This window comes from Zea mays, chromosome 1 (genome assembly GCF_902167145.1).
Source record: "Zea mays cultivar B73 chromosome 1, Zm-B73-REFERENCE-NAM-5.0, whole genome shotgun sequence".
Classification (NCBI taxonomy): Eukaryota; Viridiplantae; Streptophyta; class Magnoliopsida; order Poales; family Poaceae; genus Zea; species Zea mays.
The window spans coordinates 132,250,761-132,278,535 of record NC_050096.1 but is presented as its reverse complement, the minus strand read 5'-3'; the positions used below and the strand labels follow the sequence as shown (position 1 = coordinate 132,278,535).

The following is a 27,775-nucleotide window of genomic DNA, read 5'->3' as shown; positions in this document are numbered from 1 at the left end:
TCAGGAAAACCGAGGGGCTCTTATGTAAAAATTCTCGGCCGAAGGGGTATTCTCTGTTTCTGGCCGCCCGATCTCCTATAGACCGCTAGGATTAGAGGTATACTCTACTGAATCGGTACTCAACCGCAGCCGTTGGATCAATTCGGACGCTCCAGATTTAATTACCCGAGATCTACTCCTATCCGGACATCATCTGATCTACGGTCCGGATTCGACTTCGAACCGATATGGGCTGATCTACTCGCAGACCTCCATCGCGGATCCAACGGCGCAGGGCATTTCTTCTATCACTGCACCCAGTCACGGCGGCGCGCCTAAGGCAGCGGCGGATCCCTCACCGGCGTCGCGCTAACCGCGAGCCTGACGAGCAGATCACCCCGAGGAATCACGCAAAATGAAATCCACCGACTCGTGAATTGGATAGGGGGCGCCATACCGAGATTTGACGAGGCGGTGATATCACCCGCGATGCACAGCACATCCGCGGCGGACACGAAACTCCGACGACAAATTCAGGCCGCCACCGGGGTCGTTCCTTCCTGGGATGAACGCAAAATCTTCAGTCGACAACCCGCAAGACCCCCGGACAAGACTTCGAGGGCGCGGTCGTTGGCAATCTAAGGTTCACACACGGCGGCGGCGGCTATTGGTTTTCTCTCTGGTTAATGGTGCACGGCGGCGATGTTCTTCGGTCTCTAAGTGCGGCAGCTATGCTAGCGAGGCGATTGGACCAGGCAGCTTATATGGGGTCGGCATATTGACCCACGAGCTTGCCCCCGCCGGGTTGCTCGGGATTCCGTTGCGCGGCGCGCACATCTTGCGGAGGAGACGGTTCCGACTCGCCGGGCCCACACGCAGTGAGACGCGCGCGCCCATTCCTGGCACCCAGCGGCTGATCAACGGGGCCCGCGATTCAGTGGCTGACTCCCATCCGCGCCCCCGTGAGAGGTGACCGACGGGCGGGCCCCAACTGTAAGCGAGTATCGGCGTGGTGTAATGTGGGCCGCGCGAGGGAACCCCCCCCCCCCCTGGTGGGCCGAATAGCCGCCAGTGAGCCCAAGTAGCTTCTTTCTCTTTTTCTGTTTTCTTTTTTTTCTCCCCTTTTCAATTTCTTATTTTCAAATTCAATTTGAATTTCGAACTTGAATTCAAACTTGTGTCAAGTTTATTCTCAATTTATAATGTGACTTTCAAAGTATTAAATTTTGGAAATATATATAAATTTCCTTTACATTTATATTCTTTCTCCTTCCCATCTTCATTCCCACATCTAAAACTTGAATTAAGATTTCTCCACAAGATTTGTGCTCAAATTAATTATTCCATTTGAATACATCAATTGGGGTCAATTTATTTATTTATGTATTTTTTTTGGTGTTTCATAATATTTCTTTCTTCTTTCTAAATTCTAAAACCTCCTTTTATCTTCTAAATTCTATTTTGGGAAGTATATATATTTCTTCTTCAAATTATTTTATGTTGTCACAAAATGCACACAAAACAAAATCCAGCATGATGCATAATTTAGGGGCATATACTTTTATTATTTATTTGTTGTTTGAATATGGTGTTCACATACGATGATGCATAAAGATCAAACTCACATAAAGAGAAATGGTTTCTCTTTTGGTATTATTTCTAGCAAATTACAAAGTGGGTGTTACAAATCCTACCCCCCTTAAAAATAATCTCGTCCTCGAGATTTAAGAAGAACTAGAGAAAAGGTGGGGAAAATCTATACGAAGCTCTTCTTCTCTTTCCCAGGTCGCTTCATCTTCACCATGGTGACTCCATTGGACTTTGCACATCTTTATCACCTTATTTCTTGTAACTCTAGTCAAAGTATCCAAAATCTTGATCGGGTACTCCGTGTAAGTCAAATCACCTTGAACACTAAGCTCTTCCATGGATAACTGTTCCTCAGGGACACGGAGACACTTCTTTAGTTGAGATACGTGGAACACATTATGCACATCTGATAGACTAGCAGGTAACTCAAGTTGGTATGCCATCTCTCCAATTCTCCTAAAGATCAAGAATGGTCCAATGTAGCGAGGGGACAATTTGCCCTTGACTTTGAATCTCCTCATTCCACGAAGGGGTGACATATTGAGGTACACATAATCACCTTCCTCAAATTTCCAGTGGTCTCCTTCTATTATCAGCGTAGCTCTTTTGCCTGGTCTGAGCTACCCTGAAGTTCTCCCTAATTATACAGACTTGTTCTTCTACCTCTTGAATAAGTTCAGGTCCAAAGAATTGTCTTCCCCTAGTCTGATCCAATATAGAGGAGTCCTGCATTTCCTGCCATATAGGGTCTCGAACAGTGACATCTTCAGACTGGCCCGGTAACTATTATTATATGAGAACTCAGCATAAGGTAGACTCTTGTCCCAACTACTACCATGCTGAAGGGTACAAGCTCTCAACATGTCTTCCAATACTTGATTAGTCCTTTCAGTCTGAGGGTGATAAGCTGTGCTAAAATTCAACTTATCATCCGCACTCTCATGAAAACTTTTCCAAAATCTGGGGGTAAACTGTGATCCTCTATCCAAAATGATCTTCTTCGATACACCATGTAGAGACACAATCCGAGCCATATATAACTCTGCCAATTGAGATACCTTATAAGTAGTCTTGACCGGAATGAAATGAGCCACTTTGGTCAGTCTTTCCACAATAACCCATATAGAATCATATCCTTTCGAGGTGCGAGACAATCTGGTAATGAAATCCTTACCATTCTCTTTCCACTCCCACTCGGGTATCTTAAGTGGGTGCAATGGTCCAACTAGTCTCTGGTGTTCAGCCTTAACTCTTTGACATACATCGCACATAGCCACATGTGCAGCTACATCTCTCTTCAATCCATACCACCAATACTTCCGCTTCAAATCCTGATACATCTTGGTACTGCCAGGATGAATAGAACAATCCGAGTCATGGGCCTCCTTTAAAATAGTCTCACGAAGGCTTTCAATATCAGGAACACATATCCTGTCCTTGAACCACACAGTGCCTTGTTCATCTTCCGTGAATTTTGGACCTCGACCTTCAGTAATCAGATCCCTAATTTCTTGTATCTTAGCATCACCAATCTGTCCTTCTGCGGATTTCTTGCTCCAAGGTAGGTTCCACATCAATAACTCCTTCAGTGTGAGCAACTATCCCCAGGTTAAGTCTCCTAAAATCCTCAACAATCTCATCGGGTAGCTGGGCAACAACAGCTGAATGAACATGCTCCTTTTGACTCAAGGCATCTGCAACCAAATTTGCCTTGCCCGGGTGATAGTGAATCTCCAAATCATAATCCTTAATAAGCTCCAACCAACGGCGTTGCCTAAGGTTGAGATCCTTCTGAGTGAATATATACTTCAGACTCTTATGATCCGTGTACACTTGGCACTTGGTCCCCATGATATAATGTCTCCAAATCTTAAGCGCATGCACAACGGCTGCCAATTCCAAGTCATGAGTGGGGTAGTTCAATTCATGTTTGTGTAACTGACGAGAAGCATAGGCAATCACATGTCCTTCTTGCATGAGCACACATCCTAAGCCTTGGCCACATGCATCACAATAAATATCAAATCCTTTCTGTAGGTCTGGCATAACCAATACTGGTGGCGACATCAACCTCTTCTTCAACAGATCAAAGCTGTCTTGACACTTCTCGTCCCACTTAAATTCTTTTCCTTTCTCCAAAAGCGAAGTCATAGGTTTAGCAATCTTAGAAAATCCTTCAATAAATCTCCGATAATATCCTGCTAGTCCTAAGAAACTCCGAATCTCAGTAACTGTAGTGGGTACTCTCCACTCCATTATCTCCTTAACTTTAGCAGGATCCACTGAAATTCCTCCGTTAGAAATAATATGACCAAGAAATGGCACCTCGCCAATCCAAAACTCGCACTTGCTAAACTTGGCATAGAGTTGATTATCTCTTAGCTTCTGTAGAACCAATCTCAGATGTTCCTCATGATCGCTATCACTCTTGGAATATATAAGAATATCGTCGATGAATACTACGACGAATCTGTCCAAATACTCCATAAACACCTTGTTCATCAAGTTCATAAAATAAGCTGGTGCATTGGTTAATCCAAACGACATAACAGTGAACTCATATAATCCATATCGAGTCGAGAATGCTGTCTTGGGAATATCCGATGGTCTAATCCTCATCTGATGGTAACCCGAGCAGAGATCAATCTTCGAGAATACCCTTGCACCTCTCATCTGATTAAATAAATCCTTAATGCAGGGTAATGGACACTTGTTCTTCTCAGTGACATCGTTAAGTGATCTATAATCCACACACATTCTTTGTGATCCATCTTTCTTCTGTACAAACAGAACCGGTGCTCCCCAAGTTGAGGAACTCGGACGAATGTACCCAGCCTCTTGCAACTCCGTTAACTGTTTCTTAAGTTCCTTTAATTCTTCTATGGACATCCTGTATGGCCGTTTGAAAGTAGGGACAGCCCAGGTAAGGGATCAATGACAAACTCAACTTCCGTATCCGGTGGCATCCTGGTAACTCCTTTGCAAAGACATCTGGGAAAAAAAATCCCCAATCCACACGGACGTTGTCACCAACAAACTTCTCATCTACTATGAATGTCGCTAGTCTGATGGTGGTAGTTACTGCAATTCCAACTTCAAATCTTTCTCCTTTGGAACTGGTGATTTCTATGGTTCCTTTAGCACAGTGTATAAACTACCTTTGCCTTTCTTAACCATGACATACCAAGGATCACGTCTATAGTGCTCTCTTCTAACACAATAGGGGTAGTCCATCTGGGTTAGGAACACAGGTAAGAAAGAAAGGATTGTAGACAAGGCATGTAATTACGAGGGATGTTACTGTGGGGGATTTATTAGCTAAGTAGATTAGTGTGTCACCTACTAAAGCTAATACATTACCTTATGGTGGTACATGCTAAGATGCCCAACTATACTATTTCAATCAATCAAAGAAGCAAATCAGGCATTGATCACCAGAACAATCAACCAACATTTTTAATAGAGAAAATAATTTTAATTTTTTTTAGGTCTCCTATCCCTTAAGAAGGTCATAATGGTTGGATTCCAAGGTGTGAAGTCCATCTTGTCTTAGAATTGAAAAGATAAGAGTAATCAGAGTAGAATAGCAAAAGGTGAGACAAGATCAAGATGAGATGAGTATAGAATGAATCAAAGTAAGGTAAGTAGGTAAGGGTTTTGTCCATTTCTATCTAGGTTTCGTTCTACAGTCAACATTTCCTCTGATACCACTTCTGTAACACCCGGCTTTAAGGAACAAAGCCAGGTGCATCTCATACATGCGCCAAGAAGACAACATATATAATAACAGAGTGTATAGAGATAAATGTCATAAAACATCAGAGTACTTATTACATAGCGGAAGACTTATTACAAAATAAAAGAATAAACATAAAATGAACTAAGGATCGTCGGCGCCAATGTCGACTGGGAAACGCCACCTAGATCAAATCAAACTCCTCGCCTTGTGGCTCCTCCTGAACCACATGTTCTTCTCCTGTGGGGGGGTGTGAGACAGCAAGAGTGAGCTCACATACGTTCATCGCTCAACAAGTCGTGGGGAATAATGTGACATGAACTCACCAAAGGTGGGAGCTCATGGAGTGTAAGGCTTATCAAAGAGAATGGTTAAAGCTGAGCATTGCTTTTAATGTTGGTCAAACTTTTATTAGCAGTTACTAGATGTAAGTTAATACCAAACCTTAAGTAAAGTAATAGAACAAAATTAATAATAAACCCATGCAAATGCAAATGACAAATTGAGTTTAGGTTCCATAATTTAATCATCAGAGAGTCCTGAGCTGCTCATGACCGTGAGCTCGGCTAGTATACCAGTTTTACACTCTGCAGAGGTTGTACCCTTTACCCACAAGTCATGTTACCCATCTGCCAAGGGGTCGCGAATCCCATACACCTCTACCTAGGAAGAGCGGCAGGGCAACACTACGAGGCCTTTACAAAGTTCCACTAGCTTCCGAAAACCCGCTACAGTTTATAGGAAGTTCCAATGCAGGGTTCCTGGCTGACCGCCATCGCAGCAAAATCAACCAGGGACCTCCCTACACTGACCACTCCCCTACTGCCCTTGCCCCTTTCGGGTAAGGTAGTCTTCCACTAGCTTTCCTAATTAGTCAGCCAAGGGCGTCCCATTAAACCCTTGTGGTGGCACGTGGTTCTCAAGTTAAGCTCTATGTTCCAATTAACATTAATGAACTTGACATGAACATAAATAGAATAACAAGAATAATTGGAACATAGATATAATAACTGATTATCCCAAAACCATGTAAAGCAATAGCAAACTACCCAAGTGATTCAGGGGATAAACAAGGTAATGAGATACACAATCTAGGGTGACCTATTGGGTCCCATCAAAATTAACCTATGCATGGATAAGTGATATTAAAGAACATTATTGGGTAAAAAGTGGTCAAGGGCACAACTTGCCTTCAATGAGCTCCTGCTCAGCTACTTCAACCTGCTGCTCACCAGGATCCTCAGCAACGGGCTCTTCTACTCGCCACAATACAAACAAGCACAGGATACAGGGAAAATTAACATTACACCAAGCATGTAAACAAAATACACAGAGATATTCTACATAATAAAATAAAATCCTAGGAACAGGAATCATAATTTTTGGAGTTATAGAATTTAAGTTATGCATTTTCAAAGGTTTTATGTGCTTTAAATAGGATTAAGTGATAAATAAATTTCTTACTGTTTTCATGACATAACAGAGGCTCTAGGTGATAGAGAATAAAATTACAAAATTTTAGGAACTGGAATGGATTAATTTGGAGTTAGTATGAATTTTCTATGAATTTGTAAAGTTTTAGTAATTATTTTTCTATTAAAAATCCATTTATAAATTATTTTCTCTGGTTTTATAAGGTTCTGGACTGGGCCTCAATATCTGTGAAGCGCAGGGGCTCGGGGATAAAATTCCTAAGACTCAGGGAACAGCGCATAGGACGGCGGGTTGTTTTCAGGAAAACCGAGGGGCTCTTATGTAAAAATTCTCGGCCGAAGGGGTATTCTCTGTTTCTGGCCGCCCGATCTCCTATAGACCGCTAGGATTAGAGGTATACTCTACTGAATCGGTACTCAACCGCAGCCGTTGGATCAATTCGGACGCTCCAGATTTAATTACCCGAGATCTACTCCTATCCGGACATCATCTGATCTACGGTCCGGATTCGACTTCGAACCGATATGGGCTGATCTACTCGCAGACCTCCATCGCGGATCCAACGGCGCAGGGCATTTCTTCTATCACTGCACCCAGTCACGGCGGCGCGCCTAAGGCAGCGGCGGATCCCTCACCGGCGTCGCGCTAACCGCGAGCCTGACGAGCAGATCACCCCGAGGAATCGCGCAAAATGAAATCCACCGACTCGTGAATTGGATAGGGGGCGCCATACCGAGATTTGACGAGGCGGTGATATCACCCGCGATGCACAGCACATCCGCGGCGGACACGAAACTCCGACGACAAATTCAGGCCGCCACCGGGGTCGTTCCTTCCTGGGATGAACGCAAAATCTTCAGTCGACAACCCGCAAGACCCCCGGACAAGACTTCGAGGGCGCGGTCGTTGGCAATCTAAGGTTCACACACGGCGGCGGCGGCTATTGGTTTTCTCTCTGGTTAATGGTGCACGGCGGCGATGTTCTTCGGTCTCTAAGTGCGGCAGCTATGCTAGCGAGGCGATTGGACCAGGCAGCTTATATGGGGTCGGCATATTGACCCACGAGCTTGCCCCCGCCGGGTTGCTCGGGATTCCGTTGCGCGGCGCGCACATCTTGCGGAGGAGACGGTTCCGACTCGCCGGGCCCACACGCAGTGAGACGCGCGCGCCCATTCCTGGCACCCAGCGGCTGATCAACGGGGCCCGCGATTCAGTGGCTGACTCCCATCCGCGCCCCCGTGAGAGGTGACCGACGGGCGGGCCCCAACTGTAAGCGAGTATCGGCGCGGTGTAATGTGGGCCGCGCGAGGGAACCCCCCCTGGTGGGCCGAATAGCCGCCAGTGAGCCCAAGTAGCTTCTTTCTCTTTTTCTGTTTTCTTTTTTTTCTCCCCTTTTCAATTTCTTATTTTCAAATTCAATTTGAATTTCGAACTTGAATTCAAACTTGTGTCAAGTTTATTCTCAATTTATAATGTGACTTTCAAAGTATTAAATTTTGGAAATATATATAAATTTCCTTTACATTTATATTCTTTCTCCTTCCCATCTTCATTCCCACATCTAAAACTTGAATTAAGATTTCTCCACAAGATTTGTGCTCAAATTAATTATTCCATTTGAATACATCAATTGGGGTCAATTTATTTATTTATGTATTTTTTTTGGTGTTTCATAATATTTCTTTCTTCTTTCTAAATTCTAAAACCTCCTTTTATCTTCTAAATTCTATTTTGGGAAGTATATATATTTCTTCTTCAAATTATTTTATGTTGTCACAAAATGCACACAAAACAAAATCCAGCATGATGCATAATTTAGGGGCATATACTTTTATTATTTATTTGTTGTTTGAATATGGTGTTCACATACGATGATGCATAAAGATCAAACTCACATAAAGAGAAATGGTTTCTCTTTTGGTATTATTTCTAGCAAATTACAAAGTGGGTGTTACAAGATCACTGGGCAAGCGTGTGTCCAGACCGCAAATTTAACAAGAGAAAAACCAGCTCAAGAGAAAAAAATAGCAAACATGGTTGTTAGCGAGACCGCAGAAGAAACATCGGGGTATGGTAATCTTTTACCTACTATTCTTTCAGTGTGTCAATCCCCTGAGTGGTGGGCTAACACTGGTGCTAACATTCATGTGTGTGCTGATATTTCTTTGTTTTCTTCTTATCAGTGCAAAGGGGCTGGATCCTTGCTGATGGGGAACGGATCACATGTGCGTGTTCTTGGTGTTGGTACAGTCATTCTAAAGTTTACTTCGGGAAAGACGGTGCTATTGAAGAACATGCAGCATGTCCCCTCCATCAAAAAGAATCTTGTTAGTGGCTCGTTGCTATGCCGAGATGGCTATAAACTTGTGTTTGAGTCCAATAAATGTATACTGTCAAAGTATGGGACATTTGTTGGAAAAAGGCTATGACAGTGGAGGCTTGTTCCGCTTATCTTTGCAAGATGTGTGTAATAAGTCTATGAACAATGTAATTTCGAACGAGTCATATATTTAGCATTCACGACTTTGTCACATCAATTTTGATTGTGTCGCGGTTAGAAAATTTAAATTTAATCCCAAAATTTGATTTAGTCAAAGGTTCTAAGTGTTAGGTGTGCGTGCAATCTAAGCAACCTCGCAAGCCTCATAACGCTGCAGAGGTGAGGAACTTGGCACCACTAGACTTAAAACATTTCGATTTATGTGAGATGAACGGAATATTGACTAAAGGAGGCAAACGATATTTTATGACTTTTATCGATGATTCTACTAGATTTTGTTATGTGTATCTATTAAAGTCAAAAGATGAAGCTTTCCATTATTTTAAGACCTACAAAGCAGAAGTGCAAAATCAACTCGAGAGGAAAAGAACTGTACTCTAACTGATTTGATTTTAAGACCTACAAGTCAAAAGATGAACGATTAAGGTTTGATCGTGGTGGAGAATATTTTCAGGTGATTTTTCTGATTTTTGTGTGGAACATGGTATTATTCATGAGAGGACACCGCCATACTCACCACAATCCAATGGGGTTGCTGAGAGAAAGAACTGTACTCTAACTGATTTAGTTAACACCATGTTAGAGACTTCGAGACTATCTAAGGAATGGGGGGTGAGGCGATCTTGACGGCGTGTCATGTCCTGAATAAAGTTCCCACAAAGAACAAAGAAATCATACCATTCAAGGAATGGGAAAAGAGGAAATTAAATATCTCCTATTTGCGCACTTGGGTTCTTTGGCTAAAGTAAATGTGCCAATTAACAAGAAGTGCAAATTAGGACCGAAAACTGTTGATTGTGTTTTCCTTGGGTATGCTTTTCACAGCTTTGGATATAGGTTCTTAATTATAAACTCTGGAGTACCAGACATGTTGGTAGGTACTATTATGGAGTCCAGAGATGCTACGGTCTTTGAAGACGAATTTCCCATGAAAGCTACACATGACACGTCTAGTGATGAACCAACGATACCCCATGAGCATTTTTTCCGATAGAACATGCTGAGGAATCCCATATACATAATCCTGTGGAAGATGACAATGTATCAACTCGAAAGATTAAGAGACCAAGGATTGCAAAGTCCTTTGGTGATGATTACATTGTATATCTTGTGGATGACACCCCAAGAACCATTGAAGAGGCATATTCCTCTCCTGATGCTGACTTTTGGAATGAAGTAATAAGGAGTGAGATGGATTCTATTATGTCTAATGCAACTTGAGAGGTCGTTGAGCGTCCTTATGGGTGTAAACCCATTGTGAGTAAATGGATGTTCAATAAAAAGCTTAGGCCTGCTGGTACTATTGAAAGGTACAAGGCAAGGCATGTAATTAAAGGCTATTCACATATAGAAGGTGAGGATTTCTTTGATACTTATTCACATGTGGCTCGATTGACCACAATTCATGTGGTACTTTCTTTGGCTGCCTCACATAGTCTTCTTGTCCATCAAATGGATGTTAAGACAACATTCTTAAATGGAGAGCTAGATGAGGAAATCTACATGGAGCAGCCAACTAGGTTTGTAGCAAATGGTCAAAAAGGCATGGTGTGTAAGTTATTGAAATCTTTATATGGCCTAAAACAAGCATTTAAGCATTGGCATGAAAAGTTCGATAGAACTTTGACATCTGTCGGCTTTGTTGTGAACGAAGCAGACAAATGTGTATATTATCGGTATGGTGGGGGCGAGGAAGTAATTTTATGCATGTATGTTGATGACATTCTAATCTTGGGGACGAGTCTTGAAGTGATTAAAGAGACAAAAGACTTTCTGTCTAATAATTTTGAAATGAAAGATTTGTGAGAAGCTGATGTTATCCTTAACATTAAGTTACTGAGAGAAGGCAATGGTGGGGTCACACTTGTGCAATCCCACTATGTGGAAAAGGTTTTGAGTCGCTTTGGTTATAGTGAATGTGAACCTGCTCCAACACCTTATGATCCTAGTAAGTTATTGAAGAAAAATCGAAGGATAGCTAGGGATCAATTGAGATATTCCCAAATAATCAATTCACTCATGTACTTAGCTAGCGCTACGAGGCCCGACATCTCGTTTGCTGTGAGCAAACTTAGCCGGTTTGTTTCAAATCCGGGAGATGATCACTAGCATGCTCTTGAGAGAGTTCTGCACTATCTAAAAGGTACTGAGTTTAGGCATCCATTATACCAGGTACCCAATAGTACTGGAGGGTTATTGTGATGCAAGTTGGATATCTGATGCTGGTGAGATATACGCCACAAGTGGATATATGTTTTCACTTGGAGGTGGCGCTTTTTCATGGAAGTCTTGCAAGCAGTCCATCTTAACGAGGTCAACTATGGAAGCAGAACTCACAACATTAGATACCGCTTCAGTTGAGGCTGAGTGGCTTCGTGAACTCCTTATGGATTTACCGGTGGTTGAAAACCTGTGCCGGCTATTTCTATGAACTGTGATAATCATACTTTGATAATCAAGATAAACAATTCTAAGGATAATATGAAGTCGACAAGACACATAAAGAGGCATTTAAAATGTATCAGGAAATTGAGAAACTCTAGAGTAATAGCGTTGGACTATGTCCATATGTCTAAAAATCTGGCAGATCAATTTACTAAGGGACTATCACATAGTGTGATAGATAGTGCATCGAGTGAAATGGGCCAGAGACCCACCTAAAGTTTATCATATTGGTAACCTGTTTTATGTGATCGGAGATCCCGTGAATTATAATGGTGAAACAAGCTAGTGGTAGACTGAGATGAAAGACCCTTAATAAGGTTCATTTCAGATGCACATCTTTTCTTACTGTAAGGTAGGTTGGTGTTTACACCTTAATATGTTCCAAGTGGCTTTGTGAAGCAAAGATGTTGTCCTATAGAACAACTTTAAAGAAAGATACCTATATGGGTTAACTGCTAGTCGCAGTTTATGAGATCTGGGTGGTCTCTAGATACCCATGAAAGGCTATGGAGTTTGACTTATATGCTCCAACCAGATGGAATGCGCTCGGCAACCTAATACTGGTAAAGAGTTAAAGATGAAACTCATTCCACGCAAAACTATCAGTTCAAGGCCTAGTCCATTGTACAGTTGTGGTCAAGTGTAGTCTAGATTCTAAGTGGATGTTCAACTTAACAGTCACCATCGAAACACCAGTATATCAAACGTTTGAGATGATGAGAGCATTTTAGTGTAACTTAGAATTTGGGGGGGGGGGATTTTTGAATTAATGTGGGTCTGGCCCATATTAATATTCAATAATAGTCAATGCTAGAGGCCCACTTTAATGCTACAGTGTACTAGTACTTTAGTACCATACTGAAAGTTCATGGGACAATTCACTCAACTTAAATAGATGGACCATTGGTGCAGCTATTGAGAAGCTGAGAAAAGAATGAAGGACTGCCACACAGGTGCGCACCGCCGGTCGGGCCAGGCCGTGGTAGATCGGACCTTGGTCCAAATATTCCTGCGCATTTTGCCTAGAGTGATGACTGTCCATTTTGCGCATTCTGGCTGGCTGTAACGGTAGCTCTGATGGCGATCCTTACTGTCCGTTGGCCTTCCTCTACGTGTGTATATATACAGAGGAGGTGAGGCTGCTTCTGGTGACAACAACACGTACGAACACCAACCAGTCTCAGACGTGTTGCACACAACCCATTTTCGTCCCACCTTCTGCGAGCACAAAGAGTGTGGGAGAGCAGGCCTCCGAAATAGCCGTCCGTAGAGAGACACTTGCACGGGTGTGCGGGTGATCAAGTTTTTGTGAGCGTACTCGCGACTGCTCGCTTTGTCTGGTCGACCAACGCTGATCAAGCTCCTCGTCGTCGGTGCCGTTCGAGGGACTGCACTGCGTACATCTGTATCAACTGCGTACGACTACATCGAACATACACACGAGATATCTCTTGTGAATGGAGTCACTGATGCCTTGCATCGGTCCCTCCGCAGGGGACATTCTGCTTTTCAGTAATTATGCATGTTTTACTATTGCTTACCGCTAATGTGAGTAGTGATACACATATGCACATACATATCGTCACATACATCACAGTGATTTTTTGGATTAAATTAAAACTGAAAATGACTATTTTCTAACAGAAACAAGCTTAATAACGATTGTTTATCCTTCATTATTAAGAAAAAACTAGAAGAGAGCCAATAACGATTGATTTGGTAAGAACTTATATTATAACCACTCTAGTGATGAACCAATCTATTAGTTGGCTATTCGTCAAATTGTTTCTCTTCTATTGCTTCTAGGGATGAAAACGAACGGGAACGGACAGGAAACTACCTCTCCCATTTCCGTTACCATTTTTTTACCGAAAACAGGAGCGGGAGCGAAAAGGCGGTAACGAAAACGATTACGAAATATATGGGTATACGAAAACGAACGAATACGAACGAATATTCACCGAAAACGAACGGTAACCAGACATTAGCCGAAACAACTACATGCACACTGTTGTGACAGCACACAAGCAGCCATGAGGACTTTATAAATGACAACAGTCAACAGTTGCACACGGATTTAAATACACATAGGCACTAAGGCACACAAGTGCAGAGCTGCTGCTGCTCCATACAATAGTTTGATACAAAAGTTCATGGTTCATCACACCCAGCACACAAGATATATCAAGGTTCATGGTGCAGAACTGTTGCTGCTCCATACAATAGTTTGATACAAAAGCTCATGGTTCATCACACACAGCACACAAGATATATCAAGGTTCATGGTACAGAGCTGCTGCTGCTCTATACAATGTATCTAAAGTTTACAAACATATTGCCAAGGATTAAGCACCATAACTAGTGGTAGACTCGCAGTTAAAGCTCACCATAATCATTCATGACATCGGGATCACTATCAGCATCTTGTTCCTACAAGTTTGCAGAACCAATAAGCCTAAAGCCATAGATCAGTAAAGTAACAAAGAGTTCTACAAATAATATGGAAAATGATTGCATACCTCAAAATCCATGCAGGTTTCCGAAGGATTTAGATCAGTCAAAATAGAATGAATAATTACTGAATCTGATAATACAAAAGAAAAAGACATATACATGAGTATACAACATAATAAAATTGAAGTTCAACATATTAAGAAATGGGTACTTTTTCTTGATGCCCGAATCTAATCTTTAGTGAGCAACAAAAAATATATTTCTGTGTGATAGGACAGAACAATTTATCAATCACAAAACCAATTTACCACTTTACCAATTACCAGTCAATCACAACAGACAACTACTAGGCGAGTGCACATGATTCATCTGCGCAGGTAGCTATGGGCATTTTAATGGTGGCCACCTGAATATATGAGCACCAATAATGGTGGCCACCATTTTAATTAAGATGTTCGTAGGTATACAAAGCCACATGATTAAGCTGAATATATGGGCATTTTAATTAAGCACCAATAATTGTCCGACAAAACCAATTCAGCTATGGGCATTTTAATTAAGCACCAATAATTGTCCGACAAAACCAATTCAGCTATGGGCATTTTAATCAAGTTGTATGTAGCCTCGTAGGTATACAAAGCCACCAATAATGGTGGCGAGCTGAGTATATGAGCACATGATTCATCTGCGCAGGTAGCTAGTAGATGTCTATCTATCAGAATTCAGAACAGGGAGAAAGCAGATGGAAGGTGGCAGAAGCAAGCCGCTGCACACATATTGTATTAGCAATATACCTGATTTAGAGCTGACGAGCTGGCTGCCTGGCTTGCCGATGTGCCGTCCGCCACAGGGACAACCAGAGAAATCGAGCAGCAGATTTGTCCGTCGCAGGGAGAACCGGAGGACGGGAGGAGACGCAGAGTCCTGCCGGCTGATGCAGTCTGTAGACCGCAGTGCCAACTGCCACGGTGCCGCCGCCCGCCGCACACCCAAAGCCAAAGTCTGTCCGTCTCCTATTGTTGATTAGGTATGTTAGGGTTACGGTCTTAGGGATAGCCGGACAGTGCACATGAAATTCCCTACCTGCGCACTGGGCTATGGGCCAAGAATTCATGGCTCATGGGCTTTGACGCTCACGGGATAAAACGGGAAATTCTCGGTAGAATATGGGATACCGTAAATACGGGCGGGTAACACCTCAAACCGTTTTCGGTCTCTTTCTCGGATATACCTATCCCGGTTTCCGTACCGTTTCACATTTTCCTGATAAAATGAAAATAGACAGTTGTAAATGGGAATACGGAACGAGACGGGACGGTATAATTTTGTTCGTTTTCATCCGTTGTAAATGGGAATACGGAACGGGACGGGACGGTATAATTTTCCTGATAAAATGCAATTCGCTTCCGTTGGTAGTACACGCTCCACAACTAATAAACAAAAAATAGGTGAAAATGATCTTGACGGCAATGGTACTGAAGCATGCATCATCATCCTTGGATAAGCTCTGCGCTGTTCCCCGTTGCGAATCCTCGCGTGAACGCACCAACGGCAAAACAAGAAGGCAAATCATGTACGCTTGTTTGCCACCATCCGAGCGAACTAGTGCGACAAAAATCCGAACCGAGGTCCCCACTTATCCCCACTACATCCTGCAACATTGATGTGATCCACGCACACCACTCGTTTCTGTATACATCTCTAATAGGTGCAGGAATTTGCCGAGGAAATGAACATATATAGACATACGTACGTAGCATTTGCCACACTACCTCTCATTAGCTATAATGTGGCAGAGAAACAACACTGAGCAGAGTTGGATCGGCACGGCACGACTAGCTAGGCTGTGTTTGGATCGACACGATACGAATTAAGACACGAATAATAAAATTAATTCTTAAATGACCATTTTATGTTTCAATATTTTTTATCTCTTTATAAAAATTATAGAAAAATTGATTTCTTTTTCTCATATAATTTTTTTAGTATATAGCAAAGTTATAAATACTTTGAAGATATATTTTTAGATATATATCATTTTTTGACTGTACCATGACACGATCATCGACGCATCGCGCTTTGGGTCGAGTTGGGCCTAATTTTTAGTATCTGGGCCTGGCATGGTCTAGCCCAAAAGTATTCTCTGTTGTGCTGGCCAGAAATAGTTAACGGGAAAATTACTTTTTTATGTCGCTTGTCGTTGCGGCTCACCAAAATACCCCACCATTCGTCACACTTGCCTAACTACCCGTTTAAGGAGCACGTACTTGACAAAACACCCCAGGGTACCTCTTCACATGTTTTTTGTAGACCCAATTAATCTAATAAATGCTAATTTTACCCTCTGCACACATACCTTCTCGCGTACTCTGTATAAGCGTATTCCTCGTACGTTCGCACCCGCCGCTGCCGCTATAGTATGCATCTGGCCGACAACGCCCACAACGTCCAGCTACGCCGTCCTGGCGAATCCTGGTGTCGAGAGGAATCAGGCCACAAGTGCTTGCACGATTTTTTTAAACAGATTTTTGCTAAAATTTTAACTGCATTTTTTAAATTCTTATAGCATCCATGACGTGCCTTTCCAGAAGTGCATGCACGATTTTTTTTATAAACAGAATTTTGCTAAAAAGAATTGAAAGCATCCATACGTATTTAAATATTGCATAACTTTGACAGCATCCATATTATTCAAACAAGTTCACAATCACACACCGTCATTGCATATCACGTTCACAATCATATAGGTATTACATAGGCAAACTAAATGAATTACATCAACATCTTTTCTTTTTTGGAGTAAGCTTTTTCTTCCTGGTATTATCCTTTCTCGTTGGGGTCTTTCTCGTTGGGGTTGAGGTTAGAACACCTGGAGTTGCTTCAATTTAAACATTTGTTGGTGGTACAGGTTGGCATGTGGCAACTCCACCTTGTAAACCAACAACCATCAGTTGGCTACAAAAAAATAATTCTTTAGTTAGTAGAGAAAAAAGATAAATTGGCGTATCTGGAATATCATCGTCAACCGGCATGGCAGCATCATAGTTATTCAAATCCACATCGTTACTGTGCGAACCAATAGTAGATTGTGAAGCCAATTGGGCTGCTGCACCATGCTCTTCATCTAGATCTCTAAGACCCAATATGATCTACATCCGAGCCTCGTCAATACGGCCAATTCCTTCGTGAACTTCATGCTCCTCAATCTCTAACGTGGACCAACCAAACAATGTTTCCATACCACTGCCAATGTCATCTGTACCAGTGCCAATGCCATTTGTAATAGATACTTGAACACCATCTAACATCTCTCCAACCTAAACATATAAAGGAAAGTAAAATAAAAAAACAAATCTGTTATTTGTACTAAAATAAAATTGCTATAATCTACCTGTTGGACCGAAGCAACCTTGTTTTGACAATTTCTATTTGCCACAGCAAATTGGATTTGACTACTACACTACAGTAAACGAAGAAATTTCCGACGGCTAAAACCGTCGGACATAAGATTTAGACCGTCGGAGATAAGCTATGTCCGACGGCATTAACTTATCTCCGACGGTTTTAAGCCGTCGTGGATAACGCGTAGGAAATAGCATTATGTCCGACGGCAGCCGTCGGACATACGCTATGTCCGACGGCCCCATCGAACCGTCGGAGATAAGGTGGCGTAACCGTTTTACCCGCCGCCTAGGCCCACAGCTGTTATGTCCGACGGTTTAAAGCCGTCAGACATAACATATAGCATATGTCCGACGGTTTAAAGCCGTCGGACATAACATATACCTTATGTCCGACGGCCTACACTAAGCCGTCGGACATAACATTTTTCAGAAATTGCACAAAAATCTTAAATTTAAAAAATCTGACATTTGCAAATACAAAACAGATTTCATACACATATACACATTCACATTAACAAATATACTCACATAAGTATACACATTCACAAATATAATCACATAAGCATTCACATTCACAAAATTTAACATAACAACATAGTTCCAAATGGTTGCAATAAGTGTTTACATAAACATAGTTGTCCAAACTCCAAAATGAACATTATTCGACGGGTAGGCTTTCACATGAAAGGTTTCAACAAGTGTTTTACATCATTATCACTCATATCCATCGCCACCTCCTCCGGCTGGACTATGCGTGCTGAAAAGATTGTTCACCCACGAATGTGTTGTGTCGTCCTGACCAGACCCATCTCCAGGTGCGGCAACTGAAGCGGGTGGTGTCTGAAATCCCTATAACACAAGCACATGAAATAGTAACCACTCAGTTGTTCATTTAAACACATAAGACATCTATGAACATGTCACACACGCATATGTGTACATACCATAGGGAATTGTGACGGAGGCGGAGGCGGTGGTGGAGGCGCCAACATTGGCATTGGCAGTGCAAAGTCTGGAGGCGGCATCCCATATGGCGGCATCGGGACGCCCGCTTGTTGGGCTAGTTGCTACAAATTATATACAAGTCATTGTTGAGCAAACAAGATACACATCAAGTGTTTTGCAAAATAAGCTACAAAATGTTACTTCAACTTACCGAGAGAAGAGCTTGATTTTGGGCCTGGAGGCTTGCATAATACTCGTCCCTCTTCTTCTGGTACTCGGCTTGTTGTCTCTGGTATTCAGATTGTTGCCTCTGGTACTCCAATTGTTCCCTCAAGACTGATTGATGGTACTCTACCTGTTGACGCAACATCGCAAGCTCTATCTCATGGGCTGCTGATCGTGAACGGGACGACTGTGAAGACGACGATGTGGATTGTCGTCCACGGCGTCTCAGCTCTCTGGAATCAATCGTAGAATCAAAAATACCCAACCTACAAGAGTGAACCATGCACTTAGTATAGTAACTCATGGCTCAGTTGAATCGCAAGCATATGATGACAATTTTGAAAACCAAATCAAATAATCTCACCGTCCATGGGCTTGTCCTCCTGCACTAGCATATGCTGCCTGGGGGTCGATTGGCTGGCTCCTCCAATCGTACTCCTCCCCATGGCGTTGAACCATCTCCTACCCATACGAAGCCTGGAGGCAAACAATATCAAATATAAGTGCATAACCCCTATGCCATTGCAAACAATATCAAACACATAATAGAGTATCAAAAACTCACTAGACGGTCGGTGGCCGTCTGAGTGCATAACACATCAGGATTCTGAGGATCAGAACCCCTATGGCCTTGCATATACACCTCCACATCCGTGGGCGTACGGCCGGATTTGACTTCCTGTACATAAAAGTTATATTGACACATTTCTATGTAATTCAAAGTTACGACAAACTGAGACTTACCATTCGCTTAGCCAAGCGCACATGACCATCACCGCCGTAGTCGTGGAATGACTCAGTTCCACGGTTTCCCCTGTTCCTTTCGGAAATGGCACGAAACTCAGGGGAAGCCCACCATCTGCACAATGCCTGATAACCGTCTGATCGGGTGGCCATCCACGGCACCGACACCTACATGAAATTTTTTAAATAAAGCAAGCAAATACATGGCTTCGTGCGATATGAGAGGCAACAACCTGTTTACCTCTAGGTATTGCTCCTCCGTCAAGTAAATTGATGACCACTCGGCCTTTGTATTTGGCATCGGTCGATCATCAGCATTTGCTCTGTACCATGCCTTTATAGCCTGAATTCGTGCATAGTACATTGCATCTGCAACGACATCGTTCGCGTTATACTCAAACACGTAACGAGCATTCATATCATATGATCCATCGTCCGGCAACTTGTACCGTTTCTGCAAAAACCATAGTGTTATCATAAAAGCAAACATATATGGAATAACTAAAATAGTATAAACAAGTCATACCCAGAATGCATCCCAAACTAGTGCCTGTGTGTTGCCAAACGTTCTACATACACCATAGCGATAATGCTCCCAAGTGGTGGCGGGGACAGACTCGCCAGTAGGCAAAGTCACAAGACCAGGCCAGTGCAGACGAACAAGATTACCAAGAACCATGTTCACCTGCCTGTAGTGTCCTATGCCTGTGAACGAGTCGTCGATCCAAGTCCTGCAAACAGAAATCAATGTAGAAATTAAAACATAACTTTCAATAACATTTAAGCAAAGATATGTCACTCACTTTCCACTAGGCTTTATCAAAACCCGAGATTCGGGTGGAAGCTCTGGAGGTGGTCCAACAAAATGCAGCTTCCTCGTTCTCTTAACTCGAGAAGTTCCAGACCCAGCTGCAGAATCTCCACCAGCCCCAGAATCCCCAGCCCCAGAATCCCCACCAGCGTCGTCTCCAGCATCATCTCCCACATTATCTCCACCATCATCTTCAACATCATCTCTTTCATGATCCTCTACCACTGGTTCCTCAATTTCAGCATCCTATGAAACAAATAACTTACATCATACAATATTAAGTGACTCAAATAATGTAATTTAACAACTAACTTACATCTTGTGGAGGCAAATGTTCTGCCAGCGCTCTCCGTCTGCTCATGGTAGAACCTGTGCCCTGAAAAACTGAATCCTCACCCCTCGAGCTGCTCCTCGAGCTACTCCTCGACCCAAGCAAACTACGAGCTAAAGACTTCATTTTCTTTGACATCCTATTTTAACAAAAACAAGTTAGTACATAAATAGACAATAAAATAATAAAATATGCAATAAAATCATAAAATATGCAATAAAATCATGATCCATACTCGTCAATCGTAATCGTAATCAAAATCAGGATCTAGTTGCTTTCGTCGATTTAATGGACGCCAAGTAGCTTTCTTCTTTCTCGTCACTCGTTTTCTTTTTGGAGGAACCTCTACATCATTTTGATCGCCTAATAAAGATTCTTCCAACATTTCAGTTTGTACATTAAACGTGCTTGTAAGTTCTTCGTCTTGGAAAATCTCAGCGGCCCCCACTTCCTGCTCGATTTGACTTTCAACATAACCAGCATCACCAGGGGCATCACGCAGATTAACTTTGTACACTACCCTCCAATCAACCAAACCGTTTTTCTTAGATGGATATGTCATATAATACACCTGCTCGCATTGGTGGGCAAGGATTATAGTGTTGTGGCCTTTTAATCTATCGTTGTGTTTGACTTCCACCATGCCATATTGATTTTCTCGCGTTGTATTTGGAGAAAACCAATCACAATCGAAGAACACCACTTTGAGTTGTTTATCTCCAAAAAACTTGTACTCGATTATATCATTAATGACTCCATAATAATTAGTCACCTTCCCTTCATCATCGACAGCTCTAGTTACAACTCCGGAGTTTGTCGTGGCTGCTAGAGGATGATCATCTTCGAACCTTGTGGAACGGAATCTAAAACCATTGACATCATACCGACCATAACGTCTGCCAGTTACTGCTCCTAGGGATAATTGTCGAAGGTCCGGGTGTATATTGTCATTTTTATCTACATAATCTCTAAACCAACACAAGAAATTAAGTCCCCCATCTTTTCCCTCTCGACGAATCTGGTCACGTTCACAGCCAGAGATGCAATTTTGAGAATCAAATTCCCTGTTAGTACAAGGAAACAAACCTTTTAGTATCACAACAAAAATTCTAGCGGCAATGACTAAAATAAAGTTGACACTTACAGGAGAAACTGACTCATCTCTTCCATGTTGTTATACATGTAGAGTAAAGCAGTCTTCCATTCGTCGTTGGTGAAACAGTATGTTGTGCTGGGTCCTACAGTTTTGCCCCTCCATTGAAAAATTTCAATATCACTAATAGGGGGCTCGTCGACATGATACCGCAACGTATGGGCATTGACATTGTGTTCCTCTGCAAAGTACAGGCCCGTGAACGATGCTATCTCTTTGTATTTGAATTCTTCAGCGATGCACCCTTCAACTCGTCTCTTATTACCAACCATTGCACGTAGCTTTTTTAGTGTCCTTTCGATGTGATACATCCATCTATATCGCACAGGACCTCCTACCTTAGCTTCGTATGGTAGGTGAACAAGTAGATGTTGCATCGGATTGAAGAAACCTGGTGGAAATATTTTTTCAAGTTTGCATACCAAAATCGGTATTTCTTGCTCAAGCTTCTCCATCATCTCTTTCTTTATTTCTTTGGCACAAAGATGTCTATAAAAGTAGCTTAGCTCCGCTAATGCTTTCCAGACATCATTTTTTACAAAACCACGAAACATAACAGGAAGGAGTCTTTCCATTATTATGTGGTAGTCATGACTCTTCAACCCAGAAAACTTGCCCGTCTTCAAATTCACAGACCTTCTAAAGCCCGCGGCGTAACCATCTGGGAACTTTAAGTTTTTCAACCATTTCATCAATTGTTTCTTCCTTTTAGGTTTAATAGTGAAAGGAGCACGTGGCTTCTTCTGATTCTCTCCTATCTCCATAGTTGGTCTTCTACAGATTAAGGCCAAGTCTTTCCTTGCCTTAGGGTTGTCTTTTGTTTTGTCGGTGATATTCATGCAAGTGCTGATAATGCTTTCACCCATATTTCGTTCCTGGTGCATGACATCAATGTTATGCATTAGAATCAAGGCTTTCATATAAGGGAGTTCCCATAGACCACATTTGTGAGTCCAATTATGCTCGGTTCCATAACCTTCAAAACGATTTCCATGTTCGTTTAGTTTCAAATCATTAAGTCTCGCGAGAATCTCTGGACCACTTAGACGCTTGGGTGGTCCCCTCGTCACAATCGTGTCCTTTTTAAAAGAGTTCCTATCGAACCTGAACGGGTGATCCTCTGGCAAAAAACATCTATGGCAATCGAAGTAACATATCTTTCCACCAAACTTTAGTCGAAAGCATAAAGTGTCTTCAACGCATATAGGACATGTCAAAATCCCATGACAACTCCATCCAGCAAAGATACCATAAGCCATAAAATCATGAATAGACCATAAAAACACGGCTCTCAAGTTGAACTTCTGTTTCTTGTAACAATCGTACGCCTCGACTCCTTCCCACAAAATTTTCAATTCTTCAATCAGGGGTCTCATCATCACATCGATCTTTGTTCCAGGATGATCCGGACCAGGTATTATAAGACACAAGAAAATAAATTCATATTTCATGCAAAGAGCTGGTGGAAGGTTGTATGGAACAGCAAAGACGGGCCAACATGAGTACGACGTTGCAGTTAGATTGAATGGCGAGAAACCATCTGTTGCCAAACCGAAGCGGACATTCCGCACTTCATCAGCAAAGCTAGAATCAAAAGCATCTAGTGCCTTCCATGCATCTGTATCAGCTGGGTGCACCATGACATTTGGATTCTCACGTACCCCTTCTTTGTGCCACCTCATGTGTCTGGCTGTATTCTTAGAGATGAACAAACGTTTCAACCGAGGTATGAGAGGCATGTAACGAAGCTGCTTACGTGCAATCTTCGTAGTCACGGTCAAACCATCGTCGTTTTCAACCTCAACGAATCTACGCTCACCACATACAGTACACTTCTTCTCACCTGCGGTCTCCTTCCAGAAAAGCATACAATTATTTTCACAGACATCGATTTTTTCGTAGTCCATACCGAGGCCAGATAACAACTTTTTAGACTGATACATGTCCTTTGGCATCTTGTGATTCTCCGGAAGTACATCACTGATCAAGTTCAAAAGTTCCTTGTAATAGTTGTTTGAGAATGCAAACTTAGACTTAATAGCCATAAGTCGAGTCACAAATACAAGGACGATCACTTTTGTGTGCTCATGCAACGGCTCTTCGGCAGCTTTAAGGAGCTTGAAGAACTTCTGAACCTCAGGTGTAGCTGGATCCTCAAACTCGGTGGGTTGACCGGGGTTCTCCGAATCGACGGTTAGAAACTCATGGCGTACATCGTCAAGCATCTCTTCCATCCTATAGTAGTCCTCCTCTTCATGTGACTGAACTTCCGATACAATACGAGGAGGTGGGTCCTCACCGTGGTGCACCCACACCTCATAGCCTGGCATATAACCGTTCTTGCAAATATGTATCGACATAGTCCTCCTGTCAAGGAAATTAATGTTCCGACACTTGCTACAAGGGCACCTAACATCGGTTCCCGTCTCTGACCGAGCAAAAGCATGGTCGAGAAAAGCGTCAGTCTTGGCCACCCACTCACTTGATAGAGCACCTCTTTTCTTCCAACCTTCATACATCCATCGACGATTCTCCTCCATACTAGATACGAGACGTTAACTTAATTAGATAAGTAATGCACGGACCATCCGTTTTTACGAAGAAATCACGCCCCTACATCTGTAGGAAAGGATAGGTCCTAAACCCACCCAGGAGTGACCGACGAGGCCGTGTTTATGACAAGACATGTGGTCGTGCGAAATTTTGGCAGCATAACCCCGTTGTTCTCCAATCGCACGCCTAAAAATGGTGCAATTGGAGAACAGAGAGGTTATGCTGCCGAAACTAAGCAGGAGCACATGCTTTTGTCATAAACACGGACTCTGTCGGTCACCCCGAGGCTGTCCAATAAAGGGACAATTCCGGCCCAACATACCTCACATGCGTCGCTTGTAAGGTGTGTTGGGCCGAAACGGGTGACGCCTAGGTTTCGTTTGTTCACACTACGATACACTATGATTAACTATAATCATCGTGCATTATTAAATAATTAAACTAATAAACCACAATACAATATTACATACGAAATAACATTGTTATAAATGACAAATCATATAAAATGACCTTATTTCCGAGGGCATAATAATTACCCTCGGAAATTAAAAATTTAAATTATCTAAAGTACCACTAAATAAACTAAAACAAGCTACTTTAATTACGTAATCAAATTTTGGCCGTCGGACATAACAAACTAAACAATCAAATGCATTCATACATACATTTCTAATCAAATACTTAAATACAAACATACAATTCTAATCAAATACATTAATACAAGCATACAATTTTAATAAACAAAATTGCTAATTAAGTATACTCACTTAGTGGGTGTGGAGAGCCGGCCGGCGGCGGAGGCACTGGCGGGCGGCGGGCGCACGGGGCCGTTGGCCGGAGCACGGGGCGGCGGCGACCGGCGAACGGGGCGGCGGTGGCGGCCGGAGCACGGGGCGGAGCTCCGGGCGGTGGTCGGAGCACGGGCCGGACCACGGGGCGGCGGCGGCCGGAGCACGGGCGCCTTATCTCCGGCGGCGGCGGGTGGGGCGGCGACCGAGCGCGACGAGCGTGGCGGCGACGGTGCTCTGTGCGGGACGGCGGCGGCGGCAGAGAGAGAGAAACGGACGGGTGAAAATGAAGGCGCGCGGGTCGGATCCGCGCGTTAAAAAGCCTTATCTCCGACGGCTCGGTACGAGGCTGTCGGAGATAACCTTATCTTCGACGGCTCTGTACGAGGCCGTCGGAGATAAGGCCTATGTACGAGCGCCGGTTGTGGCCGTCGGACATAACCTTATCTCCGACGGCCTCGTACAGAGCCGTCGGAGATAAGGAGGCCGTCGGATGTTTGTTAGTTTACTGTAGTGCTAGTCTACATACAGCAAATTAGAAACCTAGAAGCTAATGACATGTGTACCTGTTTCTGCACGACGACGGCGGGATTCCCTTGACGGCGGCAAGGCCGGATGGGACGGTGGTCGGGATGGGACTGCAAAGCCTGGGCGGCGTGGGCGTCGAGCGATAGTTGATGCGGAGGCGGTGGTGTACGTACGAGAAACAGACGTATACAGAGTACGCGAGAAATTATATGTTCAGAGAGTAAAATTGGCATTTAGATTTATTGGGTCCACAAATAACATGTAAAGAGGTACTCTAGGGTATTTTGTATACACACAAAATAACATGTATTAGCGACCAAAAAAGCAATTTTCCCGTTAATTTGTGTGTATAGAATTTATGTAATAAAAATAAGGTGGTAGTTGTATGGTTTTCCGAGTTACGACATTTATGCCTTAGATCCGGAAACCCGAAACACTATACATGTTGTTGTAATATCACTATCATGCGTCACGAGCAGCAACTGTAGCAACCCGCTGGACCAGACGATATATATTGTCAACTTTGGGATCTCGCTTTGGCCTTTACAGATAACGTAGCAAAAATAGAGACAACTGCTAGCAAAATATGAGTGTTTAGATATCCGTACGTTGTAACCAAACATACAACGTATTGAAATCTGAAACTAACTCGTAATGAATTTTTGCATTAGCCATTGAGGCATATATACAATCTCTACTACTATTAAGAATACAGTGTAGGCGTCCACATTCACATGACGCACGGTTCTGCCCCCTCGCTCCGCTCCCTGAAGCCGTGATCTGCTGCGATGCCGCCATCAACGGCCTCCTCCCCCTCCGCGGAATCACGACAGCCGGCAGCGACAGGCCGCATTCCCAGCCCCCAAAATCCCATTTCCCTCTCCTCTCCGATCAAATCAAACTCAAACCGACACGGAACTCACGCGGCCTCTCCGTCTCCGCAGATCGCCGTCGCCTACTCGTGCCCCTCTGTGCGCTAATGGCCGCCGCGGGGAGGCCGCGCGGGGATATCGGTGGACGCGCGTCGCATCCTGCACCGCCTCGCCGGGGACCTCTGGGCGGCGACGTGGACCTCGGCGCGCTGGCCGTGTCCTACCTCAGGGGCGCCATGACTAACGAGGTCTTCCAGATCACCTAGCTCGGCGGTGAGGCCGAGGGCAATGGCCCGCGCAAGGTGCTCGTGCGCATCTACGGCCGGGGCGTCAAGGTCTTCTTCGACCGTGCCGACGAGGTCCGCGCCTTCGAGTGCATGTCGCGCTACGGCCAGGGGCCCCGCCTCCTGGGCCGCTTCGCCAACGGCCACATCGAGGAGTTCATCAACGCCAAGGTACACTACGCCTCTACCACCCTAAATGCGTGATGTGTCTGCTCGGATCCAATCCGCGGTTGGTTTTTGTCATGGCTCAATCGCGCGTTGCTCGCGTCCTGGCCTTGCCAGACCCTCTCCGTCGCGGATCTGCGCGACCCGGTGATGTCTACAAACGGGAGGCGAGGCCATTCGCGCGCGCGCGATGGTGCCGGACCCGTGCGGCGACCTCGTGGTGACGCCGAAGACGGCAGCCAAGGACGAGGCGTTCTGCTCCGTGCCCACGCCGCCCAAGGTCACTCCCAATGAGGTGCGCGCGGTGGCGCGCAAGTTCGCGGACCAGCCAATCCAGGACTGGAGACGGAGCCCGACGTCTGGGCCGTTCTCACCTCCATCTCCAAGAAGGCCCGCCTCCGGCCCCAGGTTCTCCCCTGTCCGTGCCCATCTTTTTGGCTGCTGTTCTTGTTCTTGTACGCCAGACCAAGCTGAAACAAAGGCGAAACACCCGCCTCTGGCCCCAGGTTCTCCCCTGTCCGTGCCCATCTTTTCGGCTGCTGTTCTTGTTCTTGTACGCTAGACCAAGGTGAAACAAAGGCGAAACAGAGAAGCCATATATGCAGTTAATGACGAACATTTTTACAGAGTTTTGTATCACACATTGTCAAGAGTAACTGACGGGTTTTCAGAGGCTAACTTACTTGGCAGAGGAAGATACGGTTCTGTTTACAGATGTACTCTAGAAGAGGAAGACGAAGGTGTAGGTGCAGGTGCAGCTGCAACCGTAGCCGTAAAAGTGTTCAACCTCCAGCAATCAGGATCTTCAAAGAGTTTCGAGGCCGAGTGTGAGAC

The 27,775-nt window shown here is 43.7% G+C and overlaps 2 long non-coding RNA genes and 1 pseudogene across 2 annotated transcripts; 1 reads left to right on the top strand and 2 right to left on the bottom strand.

Annotated features, from left to right (window-relative positions):
* Nucleotides 1-13,772: 13,772 nt before the first annotated feature.
* LOC118476049 (uncharacterized) lies at nt 13,773-15,237 on the bottom strand. The gene is made up of 3 exons (XR_004855322.1): nt 14,933-15,237; nt 14,204-14,268; nt 13,773-14,114 (listed from the first exon to the last, which is right to left on the bottom strand). It is a non-coding gene; the product is annotated as an uncharacterized lncRNA (long non-coding RNA).
* A 2,816-nt stretch (nt 15,238-18,053) lies between these two features.
* On the bottom strand, nt 18,054-18,525 carry LOC103638774 (uncharacterized). Its single transcript, XR_559023.3, has 2 exons — nt 18,487-18,525; nt 18,054-18,391 (listed from the first exon to the last, which is right to left on the bottom strand). It is a non-coding gene; the product is annotated as an uncharacterized lncRNA (long non-coding RNA).
* A 7,883-nt stretch (nt 18,526-26,408) lies between these two features.
* On the top strand, nt 26,409-27,165 carry LOC103644918 (uncharacterized; annotated as a pseudogene).
* The last annotated feature ends 610 nt before the right edge of the window (nt 27,166-27,775 follow it).